A 24,730-nucleotide genomic window follows, 5' to 3' on the forward strand; every position below is an offset into this window, starting at 1 on the left:
CTACAATGCATGGAGGTGTTTAGAGGGCTACAACCAAGGAATATATAATACATTGGAAGTGGAAAAATTTCATAGAAGTTGCAAGACATTAATGAATAATTTGATTTTCTTACAACAATTTCATATGTCTTGATGTAAAAAAAAAATGATTTTCTCCCATATACAACCATGGAAAATTGGCTTCTAGTAGAGGGTGGGGGTCAATTTTAAGTCACTTGCAATAATTTTATGGGTCGGGTGAAGGCTTATAGGAGTTGAATCAAGTGTATGTAGGAATAATTGTAGAAAAAAATATCTTGAGTTCATTTAGGATTGGTGCAAATATGTTGATTTATGGATTTTTATGTTTCACAACACCATTATAATCCTTGAACAAATCCATGGATTGTTCCTCCCATGGCTTATTTTCCATGTGTAATGGATTATACAACCGTATAGTTTGTGTCAATCATTTTTCTACCTCCATATTATACAACACTCTACAAATATTTTGATATTACAACAACATTTGTTGGTAAACAAATTTATCACTACGATTTTACCTCCAAAATTGACCCCATTTGCTTGAAGAGTAGTGACAAATATGCCAACATTTGGAGAGATCATTATGGAATAACAATCTTCCTCTATGTTTGGTAGGGTGAGTGATCCCATAATAGCGGGCTACACTTTTAGCCACAAAGAAAAATTGGAGTTGCCCGAAAACATTTAGGAAACACCTTCATTTGAACATACCTGTTCAAACAAAAGGTATTGTATGCCTTCGTATGAACCCATAGGGCTTTGAACAAATGGGGGGGGTAGATCAAATGTATCAATGGGGATACCTTTAATTAAACTTTCATATGGCACATTTTTTTAATATTAAAATGGGGTTCGATCAAAGGGTACCTTCGATTGAACCCTTATTAAATACATTGTTTTTTAAAATTGTATAAAAATTGAAATGAAATTTAAACTATAATTTTCATTCAAACAATGACAAGTTAGAAGGGGTTAGAATGAACGTGGAGGGTAATTTTGGAGAGGGGAAGCTTGTGCAAGCTCTTTACCACCCACTGCTTCAACTAGATGTATACCAAGTGCACAAAATTCTTCATTTCTTGTGGTAAATTGCATGTATGTTCTTTAGTTTTATTTAAGTTATTTTTTGTTTCAAATCTCTTTCATTTAGGTAAATATTGTATTCTTAAATTTATTTCATTTATTTAATTAGAATGAAATCCTAGGTATATTCACCTAGAAACCTAGGTTGGATCATTTAGAATGTTAAAACCTAGATAGTGAAACCAAATTGATTGTATGTAACTTGTTCAATGTACTTGAAACTATAATATATTCAAAACTCCACACCCCAACTTGAAACTATAAACTTCTTTGCCTTAATGAGTTCAGGATTAAAATCGATGGATTTAGGGTCCTAATTTGAAAATGAGTTTCAAACATATCCTACCTCTTGAACCTCCATGTTTCTACATAAAAAAATTAGCTTATTGATTATTTCTCTAGAAATTAGCTTCTTTATGTGTTATCACCAACAATCATGAATTCCAAAATTATTACCCTTAACCCATATAAGTGTGAACAAAATAGTTTCTCTAGTTTAGCTTCTTGTGATATTTTGTATGCAATGTTCAATAAGATATTACTTGTTATATCTAAATCATCCCATCTAAGTGTTGATCACACCAAAAGACTAAGAGGGGGGTGACACCACAAGACTAAGAGGGGGGTGAATCAGTCCAAACCTTAAAACACTTAAATACTAATCTTCAAACTTTAAACCACAAGCATATAATCTCAACAAAAATAAATTATGAAATAAAGAAGCACAACAAACACATGAACACCAAATTTATGTGGAAAACCCAATCAGGCAAAAACCATGGTGAATATCAAAATCACAATATAAATATAATCTGTTACAATGTTTCCTCTGGAACTCTCTATTCCTAAGAAGACTTGCAGAACTAAGGTGTACAACCTTAGGGCAAGATAAAAATGACTTGCAAGGCTAAAACTCACTATTTTAGGGAAAGATCTAGAAAGTTGTCAAGAGACTCACTAGCTTCCAATAGAGAAATGAATAGCTAAATTGGAATGAACAAGATCTCCTGATCATGAAATTGACCTTGAACCACCATGTCAAGCTATTAATATCATGAAAAACTTTTTTGATTTTAAACACAATCTCTAAACTCTGTCACATTGAGAATATCATCATCAAAGCTCTTCACAATAGTCTTTCGCACATCTCCAATACCAAATTTTCTTGTAGATCATTCACACCTTCAACAAATCAATTCACACTCATTCCACACACTCTCATACATTCACACTCCTTTATATACAATATTAATCATCAAAACTCTTAACTAGGTCAGCCACAGATAGAATATACATTATTGCATACATTCGGCAACCTGAACCTAAAATACCAAATACGGTCAATTCTAGGAAATAGAGAGGATCCAAAAAAATTACAATACAATATTTCCAATTGATTCCAATGAACCACGCACACTAACACATCCTTTAAGTTCGGCATCAAATGAAACATGTAGATGAAGAATGAAGCATGTCAACCAAATGACTCAAAAACATTCTCCAATGCATGAAACTTTGGAAATTTTGTAGAGAAACATTTTGAGAAATTTAATGTTCACACTTGTACTTAAGGGTTTTTGAACTTGTATATATTTTCAAAAGGATAACAAATAATGTGTTGATTCATACATCTTGAATGTGTTTATGAGTTATTATTATCAGTTTCTCATATGTTAAATTGATAATCCTTTTATGTATTGGTGGAATCCATCAATTTTCAATTCAAAATTATATGTAATTGATGAAACACATCATTTTCTGGTATCTTGAATTGTATGTGTTAGTACAACTTATCTCTTCGTATGTCGAGGTTTTGTGTCCTTCTTTCATCATCATTGTGTATCTAAAACACATCTTGCTTGAACCCCCTTTGTAATTGTTATTCACAGTGAATCTCAATTGGTATTCATTTGTTTACTATTGGGGTTTTCATTAGTCATCTTTCCTTGGTTTTGTCTTGTCTCCTTTTTGTACTTCTAGATTAAAAGTACACAAAAATCTTATAGATACCCCCATCATAGGTAGCTGCCCCTCTCAAACACAAAGGAAGATTATGGTTTCACCATAATCTCTCCAACTATTGGAACAATTGTCACTACTCACAAGGCAAATATGGTCAGATTTGAAGATGAATTTGTAGTGACAAATTTGTTTACCAACAACACTCAACTAGTAGTACCTCTCCTCAAAAATGCCTTATCTTGCATGTGCTAAAGTGGTTTGCAAATTTACCACTATGTGAATCATGAATTAATTTTTCCCTCATCAAACTATGTCGAATTCACAATTGTTGTCTCTTAAAGAATTATCCTTCTTAAGAAAAGTAATCTTCAAATGTACTTTTATCTCTATCCCAAGGATATATTCTTGCATGCCATGTATCTATAAACCAAGGATCTATCCAATGACAAGTCTAAATTCCATTAGATCTCTATCCTCCTACGCTAAGTCATGATTATCTTTTTGTTCTCTACATTGCATCACATTGTAGTCTTTTCGAGGTTTTATGTTGAACTCCAATTTTTATTTTTTTTGAAAATAACACATTCAAAATTTGATCATCACCCATCAATTTATGTACTAAAAAATCTCAATTTCAGCATCTTGCATTTAAAAATAATCTTAAATCACTAACTTACTCATTAAATTAACATAGATATTGATCAAAACATAATATAAAACTAAATCATAAAACATCTGCTAACTAGATTTAAACTAAAAAATACACCATTGCATCAGCATCATAAACCCTCATTGCACTGCATTGCTTGTTTGTATGACATGTCTTATAATTTATTTACCTGAGAAACAGATTTGGACTTTTCCTGAAACAGTCATAAACCTTCCCTTTCAACACAACAAAAACCTAAGGTGCATTTCAACACCAACCCAAATAAGGTACAACAATAAAACAACTAAGAAAAATCCAAGACTATAGTAGTGGAAGACATATTGGTGTAGAGACAAATCATATAAGCACTAAATTGTAGATGCAACCTAATCCAGAGCAGGTGTAGATTCATTGTGTACGTTCATTTCACAAATTTCTGTCTTTGGTGGGCTTCTTCAGCCTACCACTCGTCTAACTCAGCTGTCTGGCCGGAAGAAGATGTAATATCTTCCTCGTCTCCGAAAACAGGAAATTTAACAGTTGAAGGGCATTTGCTGTATGGGTAAACAGGGCATTGGATAACTGTGGAAGCGTCAAATTTATCAACACACACGTATATCTCTTTCAGTTGATACTCGCCCTCCTCGCTTACGTTACAATTCACTCCTTCCTCACCAATGGCATTTCGAATCGCTTCTTTGATATCACTCACGCTGTAATCTCCTCCATCTGGTTTGATACCTGCACAGGAATTTGTTGGGTAAGAAAAGAGTGCTACATGGATCAGATGAATGGGAATAACTTAAAAAGCAAGCACCTAAATTTTCTTCAATAGAACACTTGAAACCTCAAATAACAAGCAATACCATAGAAATACTGTTACACCTATATCTGGAATACAGGCAGGATAGAAGGATAGAGCTTAAATAGCATGCATTCATGTTTATCATATGGAATAGTTAACAGTCTTATTTATCCAGGAATAGGTGGAAAGATTTAAATTTAATTCCTTTATAAAAAGATTAATGTTGACAATCTTTTATTATTTTCATTGAGGTTGGGAGTTCAATTCTGGGATCTAGCATTATCATTGTTTCATCCAACAGTGTGGCAGTATATTAGATTTCTGATTTTGATTAACAGTCATTTTTTTTTATTATTAATTTTTTTTTTTTTTTATTAATTTTTTTTTTATTTTTGATAAAGTCTAATTGAAATGAATGCAACCTTCATCTAACAACATGGTAGCATATTAATTTTTTATTTTGATTAATAGTCATTATAATTATATCTTTTCTAGATAAAATCCAATTGAAATGAGCAAGACGTTCATCTAATAACATCACAGTATATTAGATTTCTAATTTTAATTAACAGTCACTATAAATCTATCTTTCCTCGATAAAACCAATTGAAATGAGCGAGACCTCCACAATACATGATACAGACCATCAATCTCCGATTTACAAACACTCAAGAACTGCTGATCAGTCTACTAACCACAACCAGATAGAAAGATCTTAAACAAAACAAGTTTGCTATATACAATAACAATATCTAGACCCCTATAGCAAACAAGGCTATGGAAACAGTGTTATACGTATCTAAAATGAATCATAACCAATGGGAAGACCTTAAACAGCTGAGAAAAGCTTAACCCACGTTTGCATGAAGGTCAGCAGATCGAATCTGGGAAGTAAACTTGTTTTAAACCAGCCCGTTATTTCTTGGAGACAAAACAGCTGGCACCTGAAGTTTGTTATATAGAATATCTAAAATTCCAAATAAAAAAGCAATGTTAAAAGAAACTTTGCTATAAAAGTGTGAGAATAAAAGACGGAAAGAGTTCAAATAGCTGGCACCCCAAAATTGTTATATGGATTCTATTATGGAATATCCAAATCCCAAATAACAAAACAGTAATCTGGAAACAGAGTAGCTGAAAACCTCTAAAATAGATGGAAAGAGCTTAAAAAGTCGTACTTAAAGTTTGATGTGTATTGGATTTTAATAATTGTTTAGAATTTTTTATATATATAATTTAAATATTTATAGTTATTGTTTTGGTTTTTGGACAGTTAGAATGGATATGATGGAATTCATTATATGCACAAGGCTCAAAAAATGGTCATTTAGAGTTGACATCTGATATATATTCTTTATTGTTTCAGTTAATCACAAAATTTGCACAACTGATCCAATGCTTAAGTGCAAATACCTCAATAATCTTATTTGATTGACACCAATATAATTGCACAATCCTCTAATTAGTAATTTTACTAACATTTTTCTTATTGAATATACCAATGAATGATTATTGATCTACCAAATAATTCTTTAATAGACTTATTATAATTAAATAAATCCAATAAACAATAAAATATATGAAATATCTATAATCATTTACTTTCAGAAAACATAAACAACCTGCAGATTTAAGGGCACTGAGAAGGTCAATCTTGCTTCGCAAAGCAAGAGTCTTGTTGAAGTATTCATACTGGTCCAGATTGAGAGAGCAGGTGCCATGCTTCTCCCACTCGTGACCCCAGAATTGGTGCCCATTGCTGCTTGGGCAGCTCAGCGATCCCCAGTGACTGTTCAACTCCCCCACCAAATCCGAGATCCGTGCAAAAACAAAAAGATAGGTCAACATCACATACCCAAAAAATGCACACAAATGGACAAATGAGCAAATGCTTGACAGAAATATCACCTGCAAGAAGTCAAACTCATCAGAAGGATTGCAAAACTAGGGCCATTTTCCAGTATTATAGGTGGGCCATAAGCCATGAATGGAAAAATCCGATGCAGGTTTCCCAGTGAGAGGATAACAACATCCTTTTCTTGTACCACAGTAGGATCCTGGCCACTGCATTCATAGCTCACCAATCCCAATCTATTTAGCCAACCAAACACATATATAAAACAAAACCAAAGAAAAAACCAGATGTTTTTCTCCACCATATGACTTAATACCTGCTGCGTGAAATAATAGAAATCGAAGGATCTGGCCGTGGCAACACCCCAACACTCAAATAAAAGTACTACAAGTATGAGAAGTTGCAGAGGATTATAAGTATAACTTCCCATCATTTCTTTTGCCCTCTATAGTGTTGATGAGCTCTATTTATAAGCTTTTGAGGATTGATATAGAAGCACTTCTTTAATCATGTAGAGTGAACAGTTCTGGATAAGACAGAAAATTTGGTAGAGTGGTAGTGGTCCCTCTTCTTATTGTTGTTATTACTGTTTTTAGCTTATTAAATCAAAGCTCATCAAGAATCAAGTTTCAAGTTGATCACAAGCATGTTTTGATTTGTATAACAGTCTTAGAGTTGCTATCTTGATAATTGTTTCGAGTTGCTTATAATTCAAGTTTCGAGTTGATCACAAGCATGTTTTGATTTGTATAACAGTCTTAGAGTTGCTACCTTGATAATTGTTTCGAGTTGCTTATAATTCATATGTGTTTTGTTTTGTATAACATGGAATCCATACGCATTCTTCCATTGAACATTTTTTTTACTGCGATATAGAATCACTCTGACAATTGTAGAATTTTGAACCTGACCTATCCTCTCTGAACCAACTGATTAGCAAACAATAACAGCAAAAAGAAGAAATTGCAAAAAGAAATCACAATTCAGAATAAAAAACAAAGTGCCTTGTTTTTTTTGGAATTGCACACACCAATATCTTCATTGAAGCTTAATTAAAAAATTACATAGAGGCTGTATATATAAAGAATTTGCAGCCTAAAAGAATTAATAATATCTGCAGTTCTAAATATATTCCTAGTATTGCATGGAAAGCTACTAAGGCTCTCAAGCTAAAAAAAGCAAACTACTCCCTAAATTAAGAATACAATAAGTGCATGCACAGCATGCTTTATTTACTAAAAACAAATTCATGCATAAAACAAAACTAAAAATAGTCCTAAGGATTAATGCATGTTGGAGTACATGCTTTATTTGCATGAATAAACAAAAAACTATTAACTAAACTAATCTAGTTGCATGCTAGAGCAGCATCAGTTATCAACATACTCCCCCTTGATGCTGAGAGGGCTAACAATCTTATCTCGTAGTGCTATAAACTGAGCTTTTGCAACCGCTTTGGTGAATATATCTGCTAGCTGATCCTGGGTGTTGATGTGCTTCAATTCGACATCCTTCTTCTGCACCAAATCTCATATGAAGTGATATTTCAAATCAAAATGCTTTGTTCTGCTGTGATGAACCAAATTCTTAGCTAACTTGACAGCACTCACATTATCACAATAAATTACTGTAGGCTGAATTTGTTTTTCTCCAATTTCTTCCAAAACTTTTCTGAGCCAAAGAGCTTGTGTACCTGCTGAGGTAATTGCAACATACTCTGTTTCTGTAGATGAGAGGGCAATAATACTTTGCTTTTTTGAGCTCCAGGTAATCAAACTAGAACCAAAAGAAAAACAATTTCCAGATGTAGATTTACGGTCATCCATACTACCTCCCCAATCTAAATCACTAAAGCCTACAAGATTGAACTTTTTAGAAGAGTAGTAATGAATACCAAAACTTAAATTCCCTTTCACATACCTCAAAATCCTCTTGGCTACCTTCATATGTATTTCAAATGGATTTGTCATATACCTTGAAACAAGTGGAACTGAATAGGCAATATCAAGCCTCGTGTGGATTAGAAACATCAAACTCCCCACAATACTTCTGTAAGCTATCTCATCAACTAAATCAGCACCATCATCTCTACATAACAAATCTCCATGAGCACTTGGAGTGGAGGCAGGGTTACAATCAGTCATATTAAATTTCTTCAGCATATCCTGTGCATACTTTGTTTGACAAATGAAAATCTCATCCTTACTTTTATAAACCTCCATTCCTAGAAAATATTTCATTTGACCAAGATCTTTCATCTCAAATTCTTTCATCATAGCAGCTTTGAATTCATCTTTCATCTTAGAACTACTACCCATATACAAAAGATCATCAACATACAAACTTATGATGAGAATATCAGTACCTTCTTGTTTGTAGTAAAGGGTAGGATCACTCTTACTTCTCTGGAAGTCATTCTCCTAAAAGTATCCATCAATCCTGGCATACCACGCTCTTTGTGCTTGCTTGAGGCCATACAAACCCTTCTTCAACTTGTAGACATAATTATCTTTTCCTTCCACTTCAAAACCTTGTGGTTGCTCCACATATACTTCCTCTTCTAAGTACCCATTCAAGAAGACACTTTTCACGTCCATATGATGTATGCTCCATTTCTTCTGAGCTGCTAATGAAATTAACATTCTTATGATCTCTTGTCTTTCTACTGGTGCAAATGTCTCTTCATAATCAATTCCATACTTCTGTGTGAAGCCTTTAGCAACTAATCTTGCCTTGTGTCTTTCAACACTCCCATCACTGTTAAATTTGGTCTTGTAGACCCATTTGGTGCCAATCTTTTTTTTGTCAAGTGGAAGTTATGTTAACTCCCAAGTGTCATTCCTATGAATGGAATCCATCTCTTCTTCCATGGCTTTCACCCAAACCTCATTAGTACATGCATCTTCAAAACATGATGGTTCAAAATCAGCCTTGGCTAATAAAGCAAAATTCACTGTCTCACCTATTGGACTTGAACTTGGTACTAAAGAACTTGATGAAGGATTGCTTGGTGGAGTTAAACCACTAGATACAGAAACATTAGTTAGCTGCTCATGATCAATATCAGCAATTATATCATCATTCAAAATAGATTTTGGCTTCTCAACATGGCCTTTTTGATGACCATAAACTCCCCCTTCATCAAAAATCACATCTCTTGAGACAATAAGCTTGTTAGTGAGGGGATTATACAATCTATAAGCCTTGCTTTTCTCACTATACCCAATAAAAATACATGACTCTCTCTTTGCATATAACTTCTGTCTATTCTGATCAGGTACATGCACATACGCCAAACAACCAAAAACTTTGAAATGATTAACATTAGGCCTTTTACCATACCAAGCTTCATAAGGAATCATCTTTTCTAGTGCATTGGTGGGGCTACGGTTGAGGATGTACATAGTTGTAGCAACTGCATCTCCCCAATAAGAATTGCTCAATCCCTTGGTTTGTAACATGCACCTTGCCATTTCAACCATAGTACGATTCTTCCTTTCAGCTACTCCATTCTATTGAGGTATGTATGCAGTAGTAAGTTGCCTCTTGATGCCATTAAAATCATAATAACTTTGTTAAGCCTTTGAGCAAAATTCTCCTCCATGATCAGTCCTTAAACACTTGATCTTGCACCCTTTCTCATTTTCTACAAGGGCTTTAAACTTCTTGAATGTATCCAAGGCTTCATCTTTGGCCTTCAAAAAATATACCCAACAATTTTGTGAGTAATCATCAATAAAAGTGATGAAATATGATGACTTACCCAAACTCTTAGTCTGCATAGGACCACATATATCCGAATGAACAAGCTGAAGTGGGTGATGATCCCTTCATGCATTGCCCTTTGGAAAATTTTCTCTTGCATGCTTTCCTTTAGCACAACCTTCACAAACCTCCTTGTGTTCCTCAACCTTGGGCAAACCAGAAACTAATGCATGTGAGGTTAGAAACTTCAAACTATGAAAATTTAAATGCCCATACCTGAGATTCCATAACCAATTTGAATCCTCATAAGCCATATTTGCCAAATTATTGTTATGTTCACCAAACCTCAAGGGGAACATCCTATTTCTTGTCATAGGAACAACAGTGATCGCCCTATTACCCTTATTCTTATCATAGATAGTACATGTCTTATTCTCAAAGACTACTTTATAATTTTTTTCACATAGCTGCCCAACACTTAACAAATTGTGCTTCAATTGTGGAGTATAATAAATATCATGAATACTCTTTATACCTTCTTTTGTTTTGACCTCCATAGCTCCTTTGGCAGCAACCTCCAATGATTTATCATCACCAAGTTGGATCTTGGATTTGTAACTTCCATCCTTTGTTGAGAACAACTTCTCATTCCCTGTCATATGGTTAGAGTATCCAGAATCTAGGTACCAAACATCTTTACTAGTATTTTCACCCTTTTCATAAGACAAAAATAAGTGATTAGGAGGATTCTCACTACTTTCTTGAGCATAGTTAGCACTTTTACCTTCTTTCAATCTGCATTATCTTTCAAAGTGGACATACCTATTACAATGGTGACATTGAACATTTCTCTTATCATATCTGCCTCTACCTCTTCCTCTGAAACCACCACTTCCTCTTGAGCCACCTCTTCCTCTACCTCTTGAAGAATTTTGGATTTGCCCTTTACCTTGGCCTTGATTGATTTTGGCACTACTGCTGCTTGCATCTTCATTTTTTGTGATTAACAATGTAGAGGAAAACACTTTCTCTACACCTTCAAAAGAATCTTTCAATCTTTCTTCATGAGACATCAGGGATCCAACTAGTTGATCAAACTGTAGTTTTGTCAAATCCTTGCTTTCTTCTATGATTATTGCTACATGATTCCATCTGGGTGTCAAAGATCTCAACACCTTTTTTTTATCAAAACTTCATTGCTTACAATTTCCTCAAGTGTAGCAAATTTATTGACCATATCTTTAACTCCTACACAATAATCACTTATACTTTCAGCGTCTTGCATCTTCAAATTCTCAAACTCTCGCTTCAATGTTTGAATCTTGACCACTTTAACTTGATCACTACCCTGGTAAGCTTCTTGTAGAGTCTTCTAGGCATCTTTGGTTGTTGTTGCTCCTGATACTCTTGGAAATAAGCTCTTATCAAGAGCTATCTGAATGTGAAACAAAGCTTGAGAACTCTTTTTCCTTGCTTCCTTTCTTGCTATTCTGTCATTGGCTGTAAGGGCATTCCAATCAACTAGCTCTTCATAACCTGATTCAATAATCTCCCACAAATCTTTTCCAATCAAAAAGGTTGGCATCTTAATGCACCAATAATCAAAATCATTCCCATCAAATTCTGGAACAGGCATATTGTTAGAATTTGACATGATTAACTTTGGCGAAATTCCAATAATAAAACTTTAACCCAAAACAATTTTACCTGCTCTGATACCACTTGTAGAATTTTGAACCTGACCTATCCTCTCTGAACCAACTAATTAGCAAACAATAACAGTAAAAAGAAGAAATTGCAAAAAGAAATCACAATTCAGAATAAAAAACAAAGTGCCTTGTTTTTTTTGGAATTGCACACACCAATATCTTTATTGAAGCTTAATTAAAAAATTACATAGAGGCAGTATATATAAAGAATTTGCAGCCTAAAGAATTAATAATATCTACAGTTCTAAATATATTCCTAGTATTGCATGGAAAGTTACTAAGGCTCTCAAACTAAAAAAAGCAAACTACTCCCTAAATTAAGAATACAATAAGTGCATGCACAGCATGCTTTATTTACTAAAAACAAATTCATGCAAAAAACAAAACTAAAAATAGTCCTAAGGATTAATGCATGTTGGAGTACATGCTTTATTTGCATGAATAAACAAAAAACTATTAACTAAACTAATCTAGCTGCATGCTAGAGCAGCATCAGTTATCAACAACGATGCTTGTCATTCTATTGTACTAACAACATTTATGTTTGTAAGATTGGCACATGATGTATGATTCAAAAGCATATACCCATGTTCTTCTTAGTTGTTATTAGTGATGTTTGTCGGCAGGTTAGATGTGCCAAATATAGAGCAAGTTTTATATACAACTATGGAATGAACAATGTGTTTGGGACATTTTAACATGTGGTATATTTTTGTCATAGGTTTGAAATATCATTTTATATTTATCAATTTTTATTTCATTTCATTGTAATATTTAAATTTGTCATCTATTTTGAGATCACTATTTAGGTATTTTTTTAGATAATTTCTTGAAAATGTGAGATTGAATCACTGCAATTCTAAAGAGCATAGAAATCATCCGGAATTTCAAGACTCTAAATTCAAAATCAATTTCTCATCACCTTCCCCAAACTTTACATTATCAATTGTCAGATGACCTAGCACATGTTTCATGTTGCTATGTCATGATATTTAAAGACAATCACTATGCACTTAAACATATAATGGTAAAATTGGAGAATAATTAAACTATTTAGTTTCAAACATAAGAACATTAAAGACTCAAACCTATATCATCACCATATAGGTTATTTTCATATCTATGAATGATATTTATGATCTTTCTCATTATTGTTAATTTAGTTTGCAATGGAGTTTGACCTAGGAGAACCAATTCACCTATTGAGCCGGCAAGCTCCTCAATAGTATATTTAGACTTCACCTTGAATTACCAAATATATGAAAGGTGAAGGCAAGTAGATCTTCTAAAATATTTTCTATCAAATTGATTCAATATGGCTCAAATTAATTATATACATGTCTAATTAGATTTTTACTAGTTGGGATCAAGCTTTTCGGCTTGAGATGGATATGCATAATCTTTTTACATGACATTTTACGATTAGACACGTTTATTAGAGACCATTTGATTTCTTGTTAATGTACACTTATTTCATAACATTAAATGGTCAATTGATTCATAGAAACATCAACAAGATTTATCAATCATAAATAATTATTTTTCTAAAAAATGCTAATGAAGGTAGGGTTGTGATCAATCACAATAATTTTTGAAATTCTCTCAAGTTTTTGTAACTTTCCTATGAATACTAATTACATAATACTAGGTGAAAACAAATGAGTGAGTTCAGAAAAATGTGCATACAAGTGAGCCTATCCACAAGCACCAACATCACATCAAAGTTATTTTTAGAAATCTAGTAATGAAGTAGATACTGATATTTCCTCCCAATGTTGTGCAAGATGTCCCAATGGTTTTAAGAGGCCTATGGATTTTATTCCTTCACCTTTATTTTTTGACATATTAAACATTCAACCACAAATGTTTGAACATCCCCACTAGAAAACCTTCCCAAAATAATTCTTTATTTACACAATTATAGGTGTTCTTAAGAACCCTAAGTTTCCTCTTACTGGATAGTCATGAATTTGAGATAATATACTATTTTTCAATTATTATTTTTTGCACAAAAAGATCCTATATATGTAGTATAAAGAATATCATTTACAAACATACTTATCTAGAGAAGATAGTTCCTATTATAGAAATGGAATGTTCTTCTTTTCTAGAGGATCATGTTTCTACTCTTCTCATGCAACTTCTACCTAGCCAAGTTGCAATAAATAAATGGCACAAATCACCACTTTCTCTTTTTCCTCTTGAGAAATGATATTAATTAAAATATTATTCTTCTATTTAATAAGTAAACTCAAATTAATACCCTAACATATTTCCCATTTTGTTTCTCTTCTAAAGACAATCATTGCACCAAAATTATTTTAGATTTTGATGATCTATCCTGACTCTAAAATATCTTCTCATTATATATAGGTGATATTATTTGACTACACAAATGATAGCTAACATTTCTTCTCATACATGGACCTTACCAAGTTCTTTCATCTGATTTGTCAACTCTCAAATTCTAAGGAATGTCCTGCTTGCATTAGTAATACCCTAATACCATGTATAGTTGCATCACATTCTATCGTCAATATCTTAGAGAATTTTTTTGTGTAGCTAATATAGGAGTGAAAGAAAGACCTTATTTTAGTTGTTTAAATTCTTGGTAGGATAGATCCAACCATGAAAATCAATCCTTCTTTAATAGTGTTGTTAAAGGTTGTTATGCAAGCAAAGTTGCAAACAAATCTTCTATAGTGTCCTATTAGACCTAAGATTCCTCTCAAAAACTATGATATTTTTAAGTTTTGGGCTTGATCATTTACTACTACAATATTCGTAGAGTTCACCTTAACACCTTAAGTAACAACATGTTTAGGTAAAATATTCCACTTTTTTTCCTCCAAAGGCACATTTATATTTTTCATAGAATTGATTATATTACAATTATTATAATATCTTCTCTACATGTTACAAATGTTCTTCTCGTGTTTTACTATAGGTGAGCATGTCATCATACAATACCAATATAATTTCCAATGAAATAGGTATAAAATTGAATTCATGATGCTTTAAAATATTGATGGAGCATTAATGAGACCAAATAGAATAAGTAAGAACTCATAATTAGCTTCATGCCTTCTAAAGGTATTATCATGTACATCATCCTCCTTTGGTTAAATTTTATGATACATTAAATATAAATATAACTTAGTAGAGAAAATTGCCCTATTCAATTCATCAATAGTAGGAATATGAAAATTACTTTTGACAACAAGCTTATTAAGCTCCTTGTAATCTAGGGTCAATCCCCATGAATTTTCCTTTTTTTTCACCATAACCATTAAAGTTTAAAACACTTTTTTTAGGAGAAACAATGCTTGAATCTAGTATCTCCTTGACTATTTTTTTATTTTGAACTTCTATTTATATGTGTATAATGATAAGTTATAATGTTTGGAGAAATACTTCCTAGTTTTAGTTTACTGGCATGATAATTGCATCTAACAAGAGGTAGATCCTTAGGTTCTTGAAAAACTATTTCGGTATGTGCAAGATTATGAGGGGCCAAACTAGGCTATTAAGTGGCATTGAAAATTTAGAAAAAATGGAGTTATGCAATCTGACATGAAATTTTGAATAGACTATCAACATAATTTCAAAAATATGTAAAACAAATTTTGTAGCAAATTAAATATAGTTTCCAAGCTACTAAATCTATTTAGTGAAAAAATGAAAGTTCAATGCAGTAGTAATAAATTTTCAAGAAAAAAGATAAAAAGTAGGTGTATATCTAACCAATCTAAGTACAAAAAAATATAATATTTTTTTTGGAACTTTAAATATAAGTAGAGGACACATGCCAGATATGTTGCATATTTTGGTGTAATTTTTGTCCAAGTAAATAATTGGTTATGATTTTTTTACTCAAACTTTAGAAAAATATAAGAAAACTCATATGTCTAACCACCATATGTAAATTGGTCAAAAATTTATGAAATTTAATGTTTTTTTTTAATCATACAGTATGCAAAGCATAGAATGTGGTGGATCTTTTAGATTCAAAAAATATGAAGCTATTTGAGATTTATAGATTTTTCTCAATCAACCTATCAATTCAAACTTTATTCATAATGCATGTAGAAAATTAATAATAATTATTTATAAAATTCAAAATAAAGCATAATTTATGTTGGTGGAAAGGTGTCAATTTCCCTAATAAACCCTTTTGTATCACCAGTTTTAGGTAAAAAAAAGTTAGCAACAAGGGAAAAGTCTAGAAAACCAAAGAAAACTCCTAAACACATTTTTGTGTTGAATTTATAGGTTTGGCATGGCCAAACCAAATCCAAAAGCAATCCTAAGGCAAATCCTAAGGCTGCAGGTTTTTGTCAGAAAAAAGAGATATCATTTTCTATAAAATATCTATTAGCAAAGAATATCTATTACTAATGTATATTTGATGCTAATTGATATTCATTACATTTGTGTGTTTTTTAATTATTTATTAGTAATTTATTATAAATCATTTGTTATTTCAACTATATATTTTGATAATTAATTGTCTTTCCCTCTATCTTCTTATATTCTCACTCTTGGACACTCTCTCCCTCTATCTTCAAGTCTACCTCTCCCACTATCCCTCCCACCCTACACTTGTTTGTACCCAACTCTCCTCATAAATCTCTCTCTACTTATGTAGTACCTCTTTCTTGATCTCCCTCCCTCCCAACCTCCCTCCTCTCCTACTATAGACCCCTCTACTTTTCTCTCTACCTCTCTTCCCTTTCCTCTATTCTTAAATTTTTATCTCCCCTCGTATATCTCTCTCTTAGCCTTTGTTGATACTTTACTCTCCCCCCTCCCCATACCCTAACTACCTCTCTCTATCTCTCTCTTAACCTGTCTCCCCATCTCTCCATCTCCCCCTTTATTGATACTTGCCCCTCTCCTCCTACCCCCTAATTACTCCCAACTCTCTATTTCATTCTCTCTTCCCTCCTAATTACCCTATATCTCTAACCTGTCTCCCCCTCTCCCTTTTTTGGTACTTTCATCTCCCTCTACCCCTCCCACTAATTACCCTCTCTTTCTCATCATCCCTCTCAAAATCTCTCCTCCCCCTTTGTTGATACTTCCTCCTCTCTTCCTACCCCCTAATCTCTCTCTCTCTCTCTCTCTCTCTCTCTCTCTCTCTCTCTCTCTCTCTCTCTCTCTCTCTCTCTCTCTCTCTCTCTCTCTGCTGATACTTATTCATAGATTTATATATTTTTCTCAATCAACCTATCAATTCGGACTTTATTCATAATACATGTAGAAAATTAATAATAATTATTTATAAAATTCAAAATAAAGCATAATTTATGTTGGTGGAAAGGTGTCAATTTCCCTAATAAACCCTTTTGTTTCCCAGTTTTGGGTAAAAAAAAGTTAGCAACAAGGGAATAGTCTAGAAAACCAAGGAAAACTTCTAAACACATTTTTGTGTTGAATTTATAGGTTTGGCATGGCCAAGCCAAATCCAAAAGCAATCCTTATAAGGCTGCAGGTTTTTGTCAGAAAAAACAGATATCATTTTCTATAAAATATCTATTAGCAATGAATATCTATTACTAATGGATATCTAATGCTAATTGATATTCATTACCTTTGTGTGTTTTTTAATTATTTATTAGTTTTTTTTTATTATAAATCATTTGTTATTTCAACTATATATTTTGATAATTAATTGTCTTTCCCTCTATCCTCTTATATTCCCCCTCTTGGACACTCTCTCCCTCTATCTTCAAGTCTACCTCTCCCACTATCCCTCCCACCCTACACTTGTTTGTACCCAACTCTCCTCATCAATCTCTCTCTACTTATGTAGTACCTCTTTCTTGATCTCCCTCCCTCCCAACCTCCCTCCTCTCCTACTATAGACCCCTCTCCCTTTTCTCTCTACCTCTCTTCCCTTTCCTCTATTCTTAAATTTTTATCTCCCCTCGTATATCTCTCTCTTAGCCTTTGTTGATACTTTACTCTCCCCCTCCCCATCCCCTAACTACCTCTCTCTATCTCTCTCTTAACCTGTCTCCCCATCTCTCCATCTCCCTCCCTTTATTGATTACTTGCCCCTCTCCTCCTACCCACTAATTACTCCCAACTCTCTCTTTCATTCTATTCCCTCCTAATTACCCTATCTCTCTAACCTGTCTCCCCCTCTCCCTTTGTTGGTACTTTCCTCTCCCCCCTCTGCCCCTCCCACTAATTACCCTCTCTTTCTCATCACCCCCTCTCTCAAATCTCTCCTCTCCCTTTGTTGATACTTCCTCATCTCTTCCTACCCCCTAATTACCCCCCCCCCTCTCTCTCTCCTCTCTCTCTCTCTCTCTCCTCATCTCTCTCTCTCTCTCCTCCTCTCTCCTCTCCATCTCTCTCATCTCTCTCTCTCTCTCTCTCTCCTCTCTCTCTCTCTCTCTCCTACTGATACTTATTGATATATTTATAGATTTTTCTCAATCAACCTATCAATTCGGACTTTATTCATAATGCATGTAGAAAATTAATAATAATTATTTATTAAATTAAAATAAAGCATAATTTATTTTGGTGGAAAGGTGTCAATTTCCCTAATAAACCCTTTTGTTTCCCAGTTTTGGGTAAAAAAAAAGTTAGCAACAAGGGAATAGTCTAGAAAACCAAGGAAAACTTCTAAACAAATTTTTGTGTTGAATTTATAGGTTTGGCATGGCCAAGCCAAATCCAAAATCAATCCTTATAAGGTTGCAGATTTTTGTCAGAAAAAACACATATCATTTGAACTATAAAATATCTATTAGCAATGAATATCTATTACTAATGGATATCTGATGTTAATTGATATTCATTACCTTTGTGTGTTTTTTTAATTATTTACTAGTTTTTTTAATTATAAATCATTTGTTATTTCAACTATATATTTCGATAATTAATTGTGTTACCCTCTATCCTCTTATATTCTCCCTCTATCTTCAATTCTACCTCTCCCACTATCCCTCCCACCCTACGCTTGTTTGTACCCAACTCTCCTCATCAATCTCTCTCTACTTATGTAGTACCTCTTTCTTGATCTCCCTCCCTCCCAACCTCCCTCCTCTCCTACTATAGACCCCTCTCCTTTTCTCTCTACCTCTCTTCCCTTTCCTCTATTCTTAAATTTTTATCTCCCCTCGTATATCTCTCTCTTAGTCTTTGTTGATACTTTACTCTCCCCCCTCCCCATACCCTAACTACCTCTCTCTATCTCTCTCTTAACCTGTCTCCCCATCTCTCCATCTCCCCCTTTATTGATACTTACCCCTCTCCTCCTACCCCCTAATTACTCCCAACTCTCTCTTTCATTCTCTCTTCCCTCCTAATTACCCTATATCTCTAACATGTCTCCCCCTCTCCCTTTTTTGGTACTTTCCTCTCTTTCTCATCATCCCTCTCAAAATATCTCCTCTCTCTCTCTCTCTCTCTCTTCTCTCTCTCTCTCTCTCTCTCTCTCTCTTTGTGTGTGTGTGTGTGTGATACTTACCTCTCCCCCTAATTACTCTCTCTCTCTATCTATCTCTTCACCTCTCTCCCCATCTCTCCCTTTCTCCCTCTATTGATACTTTTCCCTATCCTCCTCCTCCTACCCGCTAGTTACCCCCAACTCTCTCTCTCTCTCTCTCTCTCTCTCTCTCTCTCTCTCTCTCTCTCTCTCTCTCTCTCTCTCTCTCTCTCTCTCTCTCTCTCTCTCTCTCCTCTCTCTCTCTCTCTCTCTCTCATCTCTCTCTCTTCCTCTCTCTCTCTCTCTCTCTATATATATATATATATATATACATAATTTTCCTCTATATCCCTCCTGGACTCTCTCTCACTTTTTATATTATAATTATATAGATAATATGTATTATATATTACATATTTTATATTGTATATTATAAAATATGTAATATATTTAATTTTTTGGTAGATTTTTAGCTGCTAAGGGGTAGCACCCATTATATTAGATCAAAAAAAGTTTTGCATTCTTGTATTCTACACTATTATCTATCATTGATGCATCCCTAAGACCTAAAAACCACCCCCTATGATTTGTAAGTGTTGTGCCCTTCTATCCTATACAAGAAAAATGTCACCTTCAAAAAAAAATGGTGGCCATGATTTTATATCTATAGCATCTATTCTACCCATATCTTCTATAAAAAAAAAGATCTATTATCACTATATTGATAATATGTACACTACTACAACACAAGGCAACTAGGCCATCTTCACTTTCTTCCTTACCACATAGTCAAGATTGCATTCTTTGTGAGCCATCAACTCCTCCTCCCATTTGGCATCCTCCTGATCCTCAACCTCTACCATTACCTCCTCTTTTATGATCATGACAGAATCATCCTCCTCGAAGTTGCATTCGAACTGTCATTCCTTCTTCAGATATTCCTTTATCCATTCCCCACCTTCATTCATCATAATCCCCATCAATTTCTTGAGAAAAAAAATGTTTCTTGCCACTACAAGTTTTATGCATTCATATATCTCTAGCTCTATAGTCATGATCATTAGCAACATTGGAACCACTCTCCCAAGTCTTTGGACAATACAATAGTCCTAGAGAGGGGAATTCGATCTTCTCATCCACATTTGTCAAGACATCTTCTATCTCCTCCAGCTAATAGGCTCTAAATAGCATCTCACATAGAGCCTTCACCACCATGTTCAGCTCCCCAATATCAAACAACACTACCAAAAACATGGTCGTTGTATTGATGTTTACCTTATACCTATGGCATGTCCTTATGAATTCTTCACCTAATATGACCTCTACAGAATGAGTTACTAGAACATGGAGTGGCTTGAGAATAGTCTTGAGATGCTTCTCAGAGGCATCCTCGATGAATGACATTTAATGCTTTCTTGACACCAACCTAATAGGGGTTTCCATATTGTAAGCTTTACAATCCTGCAACTCAAAGCTAAAATTGGTGAGTAATTCATGTCTGCCACAGGGTATAAATAGAATCCTTCAACCTATTTTAACCACATAAGGCTTATTCTGGGATGCCTTGTCATTATGTCATCCAAGTCACTTCCCATCCTTTCCGATCTGTCAAATCTTCTACTAGTCCAAGTATTAGTTTCTTTTCTTGCTTTGGCATTCCTCACATTGTCCTTCATCACTTGTGGTGTATGTCCTTCCTACATCAATCTCTCATTTACACACCACCAATATGCATTATTTCATTTATTTTCTATCTCCAAGACAATTGACATATGATTGCCTTTGTGGGAAAGCATAATCTCCATGCATTCCTCTATCCCATTCTTATTATGTAGGGTTGGCAGTCTTTTGAGACCTACCATTGTTTTTCCATATGATTTCATCATTCCACCTATATAGTAAAGCCATCATGTCTAATTTCTTCTATTGGCAACTAGCTTTGCTAATATATATGTCACCTCATTCCCTTCACAGTATACTAGGTCACTTTGAACTCTGCAAACCTTTCAATTAGCTTCTTGATGGTTCTTAGCCATCAATATAACTTGCAATTAGGGGTGTGATTTTGTTCAATGGCATTGATAGTTATTAATGAATCACCTTCAAGTTTTATTAGTTTTTCTCATATCTCTAGTCCCATCTGCAACTCAAGAAATGTCTCCCTAAATTCTTCAATTTTGTTAGTTGTTTCACCCAAATGCTTGTGAGATTTTGCAAGAAGCGAGAACCGAGCCAAGATCTGATGTCGGTCGTAGATCACATGCACCTCCTCACGCAATAGATGATCAAAGATCAAAATAGCTAAATGAAGATAGTTTCGATATGAGAGAAAAATAGAGACAAAGAAGAGAATTTGGAGAAGACTCTCACCGGGCTATCACTTCACCTACTTGACTAGTGAAGGTGAGAGTATAGTGCTTATTATATAGAAAAATATAAGCATATACATCCAAGGGGTGCATTAACTCCTATTCCCCATAAAAAGTGGGAGGTTTTACCTTCTTGGTAAATGCCAAAACATGTGGCATAACCTCCTTACATGAAGACAAAAAAGGAGTTGAGAAAGTTGGCACATAAGGCCAAAAGAGAGTGTGAAACCCAACTACCCCATAACCCACTTAGGAAATGACAAAATAGTGGTTATGAGAGGTGGCACAACAAGCCAAAAGAGGGTGTGTAACTCAACTACCCATGTGAGGTGGAGAGTTACACATGTAGCTAAAGTATTTCGCCACGTGTCCTCATATAAACCACTCCTATTAACCTAAGAAACCTTAAGTAATATATGTGTAGGAAAAAATAAATATCCCCTAACATAAGGAAAATAAAAAACCTACACTAACATCCCCCCTTAAGCGTAGCTTAGGTGGGTGAAAATATGGGTCCTGGCAAATGCAACCATGTTAGGTACCCATGTACATAGATAGCCCCCCCAAAAGAAGAAGCCCCCCCATAAAAGGAATAGCCCCCCCCCCCCCCCCCCAAATAAGGAGAGAAAGAAAGGAGGGCTAAGAAGTCCCTCCTGCAGTAGACACCTGTCGTATCCCAAGCAGAGATCGCAAATGAAGGAACTTGCTTTCAGTGAAGGGTTTGGTGAAGATGTCCGTAGTTTGCTCCGTTGTAGAACAATACTTAAGATCAATGATGCCTTCCTGAATGAGCTCTCGAATATAGTGCATATGTATCTCAATGTGTTTCATCCTCTGGTGATGAACTGGATTTCTTGAGATCTGTATAGCACTTTGATTATCACAAAAGATGATAGTAGGCTTCCTAACTAGAATACCAAACTCAGTGAGAATATTTTGAAGCCAAATAGCCTCAGTGGTGGCATTAACTGCCCCTCGATACTCAGCCTCTGTTGATGAAAGAGAAATTGCAGACTGCTTCTTACTCGACCAACAAACTGGACTAGAACCAATTGAGAAGCAATACCCTGAAGTGGATTTGCGATCCTGAGAATCACCTGCCCAATCTGAATCCGTATACCCCACCAAGTCAATATCCTTGCCTACTGCATACTGAATTCCATAATTGTGAGTACCCTGAATGTATTGGAGAATCCACTTAGCTACTTTCCAATGCAACTCATGTGGCTCCTGCATGAATCTAGAGACCATGCCCACCGCATATGAAATGTCAGGTCTCGTATGAGTCAAGTAGATGAGGCTCCCAACAATTTGTCGATATAAAGTTCTATCAACCAAGGGTGAAGAGCACTTAGCCTCAAGTTTGACCCCAGGCAAAAAAGGAGTAGGTGTAGGCTTACAGTCGGCCATACGAAATCTAGAGAGCATATCGAGTGCATACTTGGGTTGTCCAAGAAAGATGCCTGAAGAAGATTGAGTAATCTCAATTCCCAAGAAGTAATGTAGAAGACCCAAGTCTGACATCATAAATCTATCATGTAGAGCAGTTTTCACTACCTTGATGGTGGATGAGTGACTCCCTGTGATCAACAAGTCATCAACATAGAGAACTAGAAATGTGAGAGTATCATCCTGGTGCAGAATATAGACGTTTGGATCAGAATGGCATCGAGTAAAACCAACTATCAGAAAGAAGGAGTCCATCTTGGCATACCAAGCTCAAGGAGCTTATTTGAGGCCATAGAGAGACTTTCGAAGTCGACACACAAGTGAAGGATCTTGAACAAACCCTTGTGGCTGCTCCATGTAGATTTCCTCCTGAAGGTCACCATGAAGAAATGCACTCTTGACATCCATCTGATGAACTTTCCAATGATGGGTTGTAGTAATAGCAAGGACAAGCCGAATGGAATTCATCTTAGCAACTGGAGCAAAAGTTTCAGAGTAATCAACCCCTGGAACTTAGGAAAAGCCTTTTGCTACCAAGCAAGCCTTATACTTGTCAACTGACCCATCTGCTGCAAATTTTGTTCGATAGATCCACTTGCATCGAACAAGTTTCCTTCCCTTAGGAAGAGGAACTAAATCCCATGTGTGATTCCTTTCTAAGGAATTAAACTCTTCTTGCATTGCAGCATCCCATTCGGGAACACCTGTAGCTTCTCGAAAAGACTATGGATTAGAAGCTAAAACAATGAAGAGATGTGGAGCTTGCTGAAATTGTGACCTAGTTCTTCTATAATCTGATGGATCACCAAGCCAATCTCCTGCTGACTCAAAAGTTTGTCAAGCCCACAGAGGCACTGAAGCTAGAGAGTTTAGGGGAGAATCATCAACTTCTGAAGGATGACTATGAGAAGAATGTGAATCCTCACCATCACTGTCACCATTTGAAGTGGAGGAAGAAGACTCCTGAATAGGATTAGGAGGATTAAGATCCTCAGAAGAACTGTCAACATCATGCAATGTCTCCAATGTGATAGTGGATGGAGAAGTGGTATGAGAAGAAATAAAAGAACTCTCCTCAAAACGAACACTCCTCTCAATGAACAACTCATATGTAGAGGGATGGAGAAGTCTATACCCTTTGACATCATCTGGATACCCAACAAATATGCAAGGCTTGCTCTGCGGATCCATAGCCTTGCATTTCTCTACTGGAATGTGGGCCCATGCAAGAGAACCAAACACTCTGAAATTCTTAACTGTAGGTTTCCGACCGGTCCAAGCTTGAAAAGGAGTTACCCCCTTCACAGCTTTATGAGGAACTCGATTTTGGATGTAACATGGACAATTGATGGCCTTTGCACAGTACTAAGGTGCCAAAGACTTGGAGTGAATCATACAATTTGCCATCTCCTTCAAGGACCTATTCTTCTGTTCTGCGACACCATTCTGCTGAGGACTATATGGAACTGTGTGCTACATGTTGATACCTTATGAAGCACAAAATTGTTCAAACTGATTATTAACATATTCACCCCCATTATCTGTACGTAGAATCTTGATGAACTTCCCAGATTGTTTCTTTGCAAAAGCTTTGAAATCTAGAAAATTCTCAAATACCTCAGACTTTTGTTTGAGAAAGTAAACCCATGTAAATCTGGAAAAGTCATCAATAAATG

The 24,730-nt window shown here is 34.9% G+C and overlaps 1 pseudogene; it reads right to left on the bottom strand.

Annotated features, from left to right (window-relative positions):
• Window positions 1–4,178: 4,178 nt before the first annotated feature.
• Window positions 4,179–6,808, bottom strand: LOC131032988 (extracellular ribonuclease LE-like; annotated as a pseudogene).
• Window positions 6,809–24,730: the final 17,922 nt, after the last annotated feature.

The sequence above is a fragment of the Cryptomeria japonica genome, chromosome 9 (assembly GCF_030272615.1).
Source record: "Cryptomeria japonica chromosome 9, Sugi_1.0, whole genome shotgun sequence".
NCBI classification, from domain to species: Eukaryota; Viridiplantae; Streptophyta; class Pinopsida; order Cupressales; family Cupressaceae; genus Cryptomeria; species Cryptomeria japonica.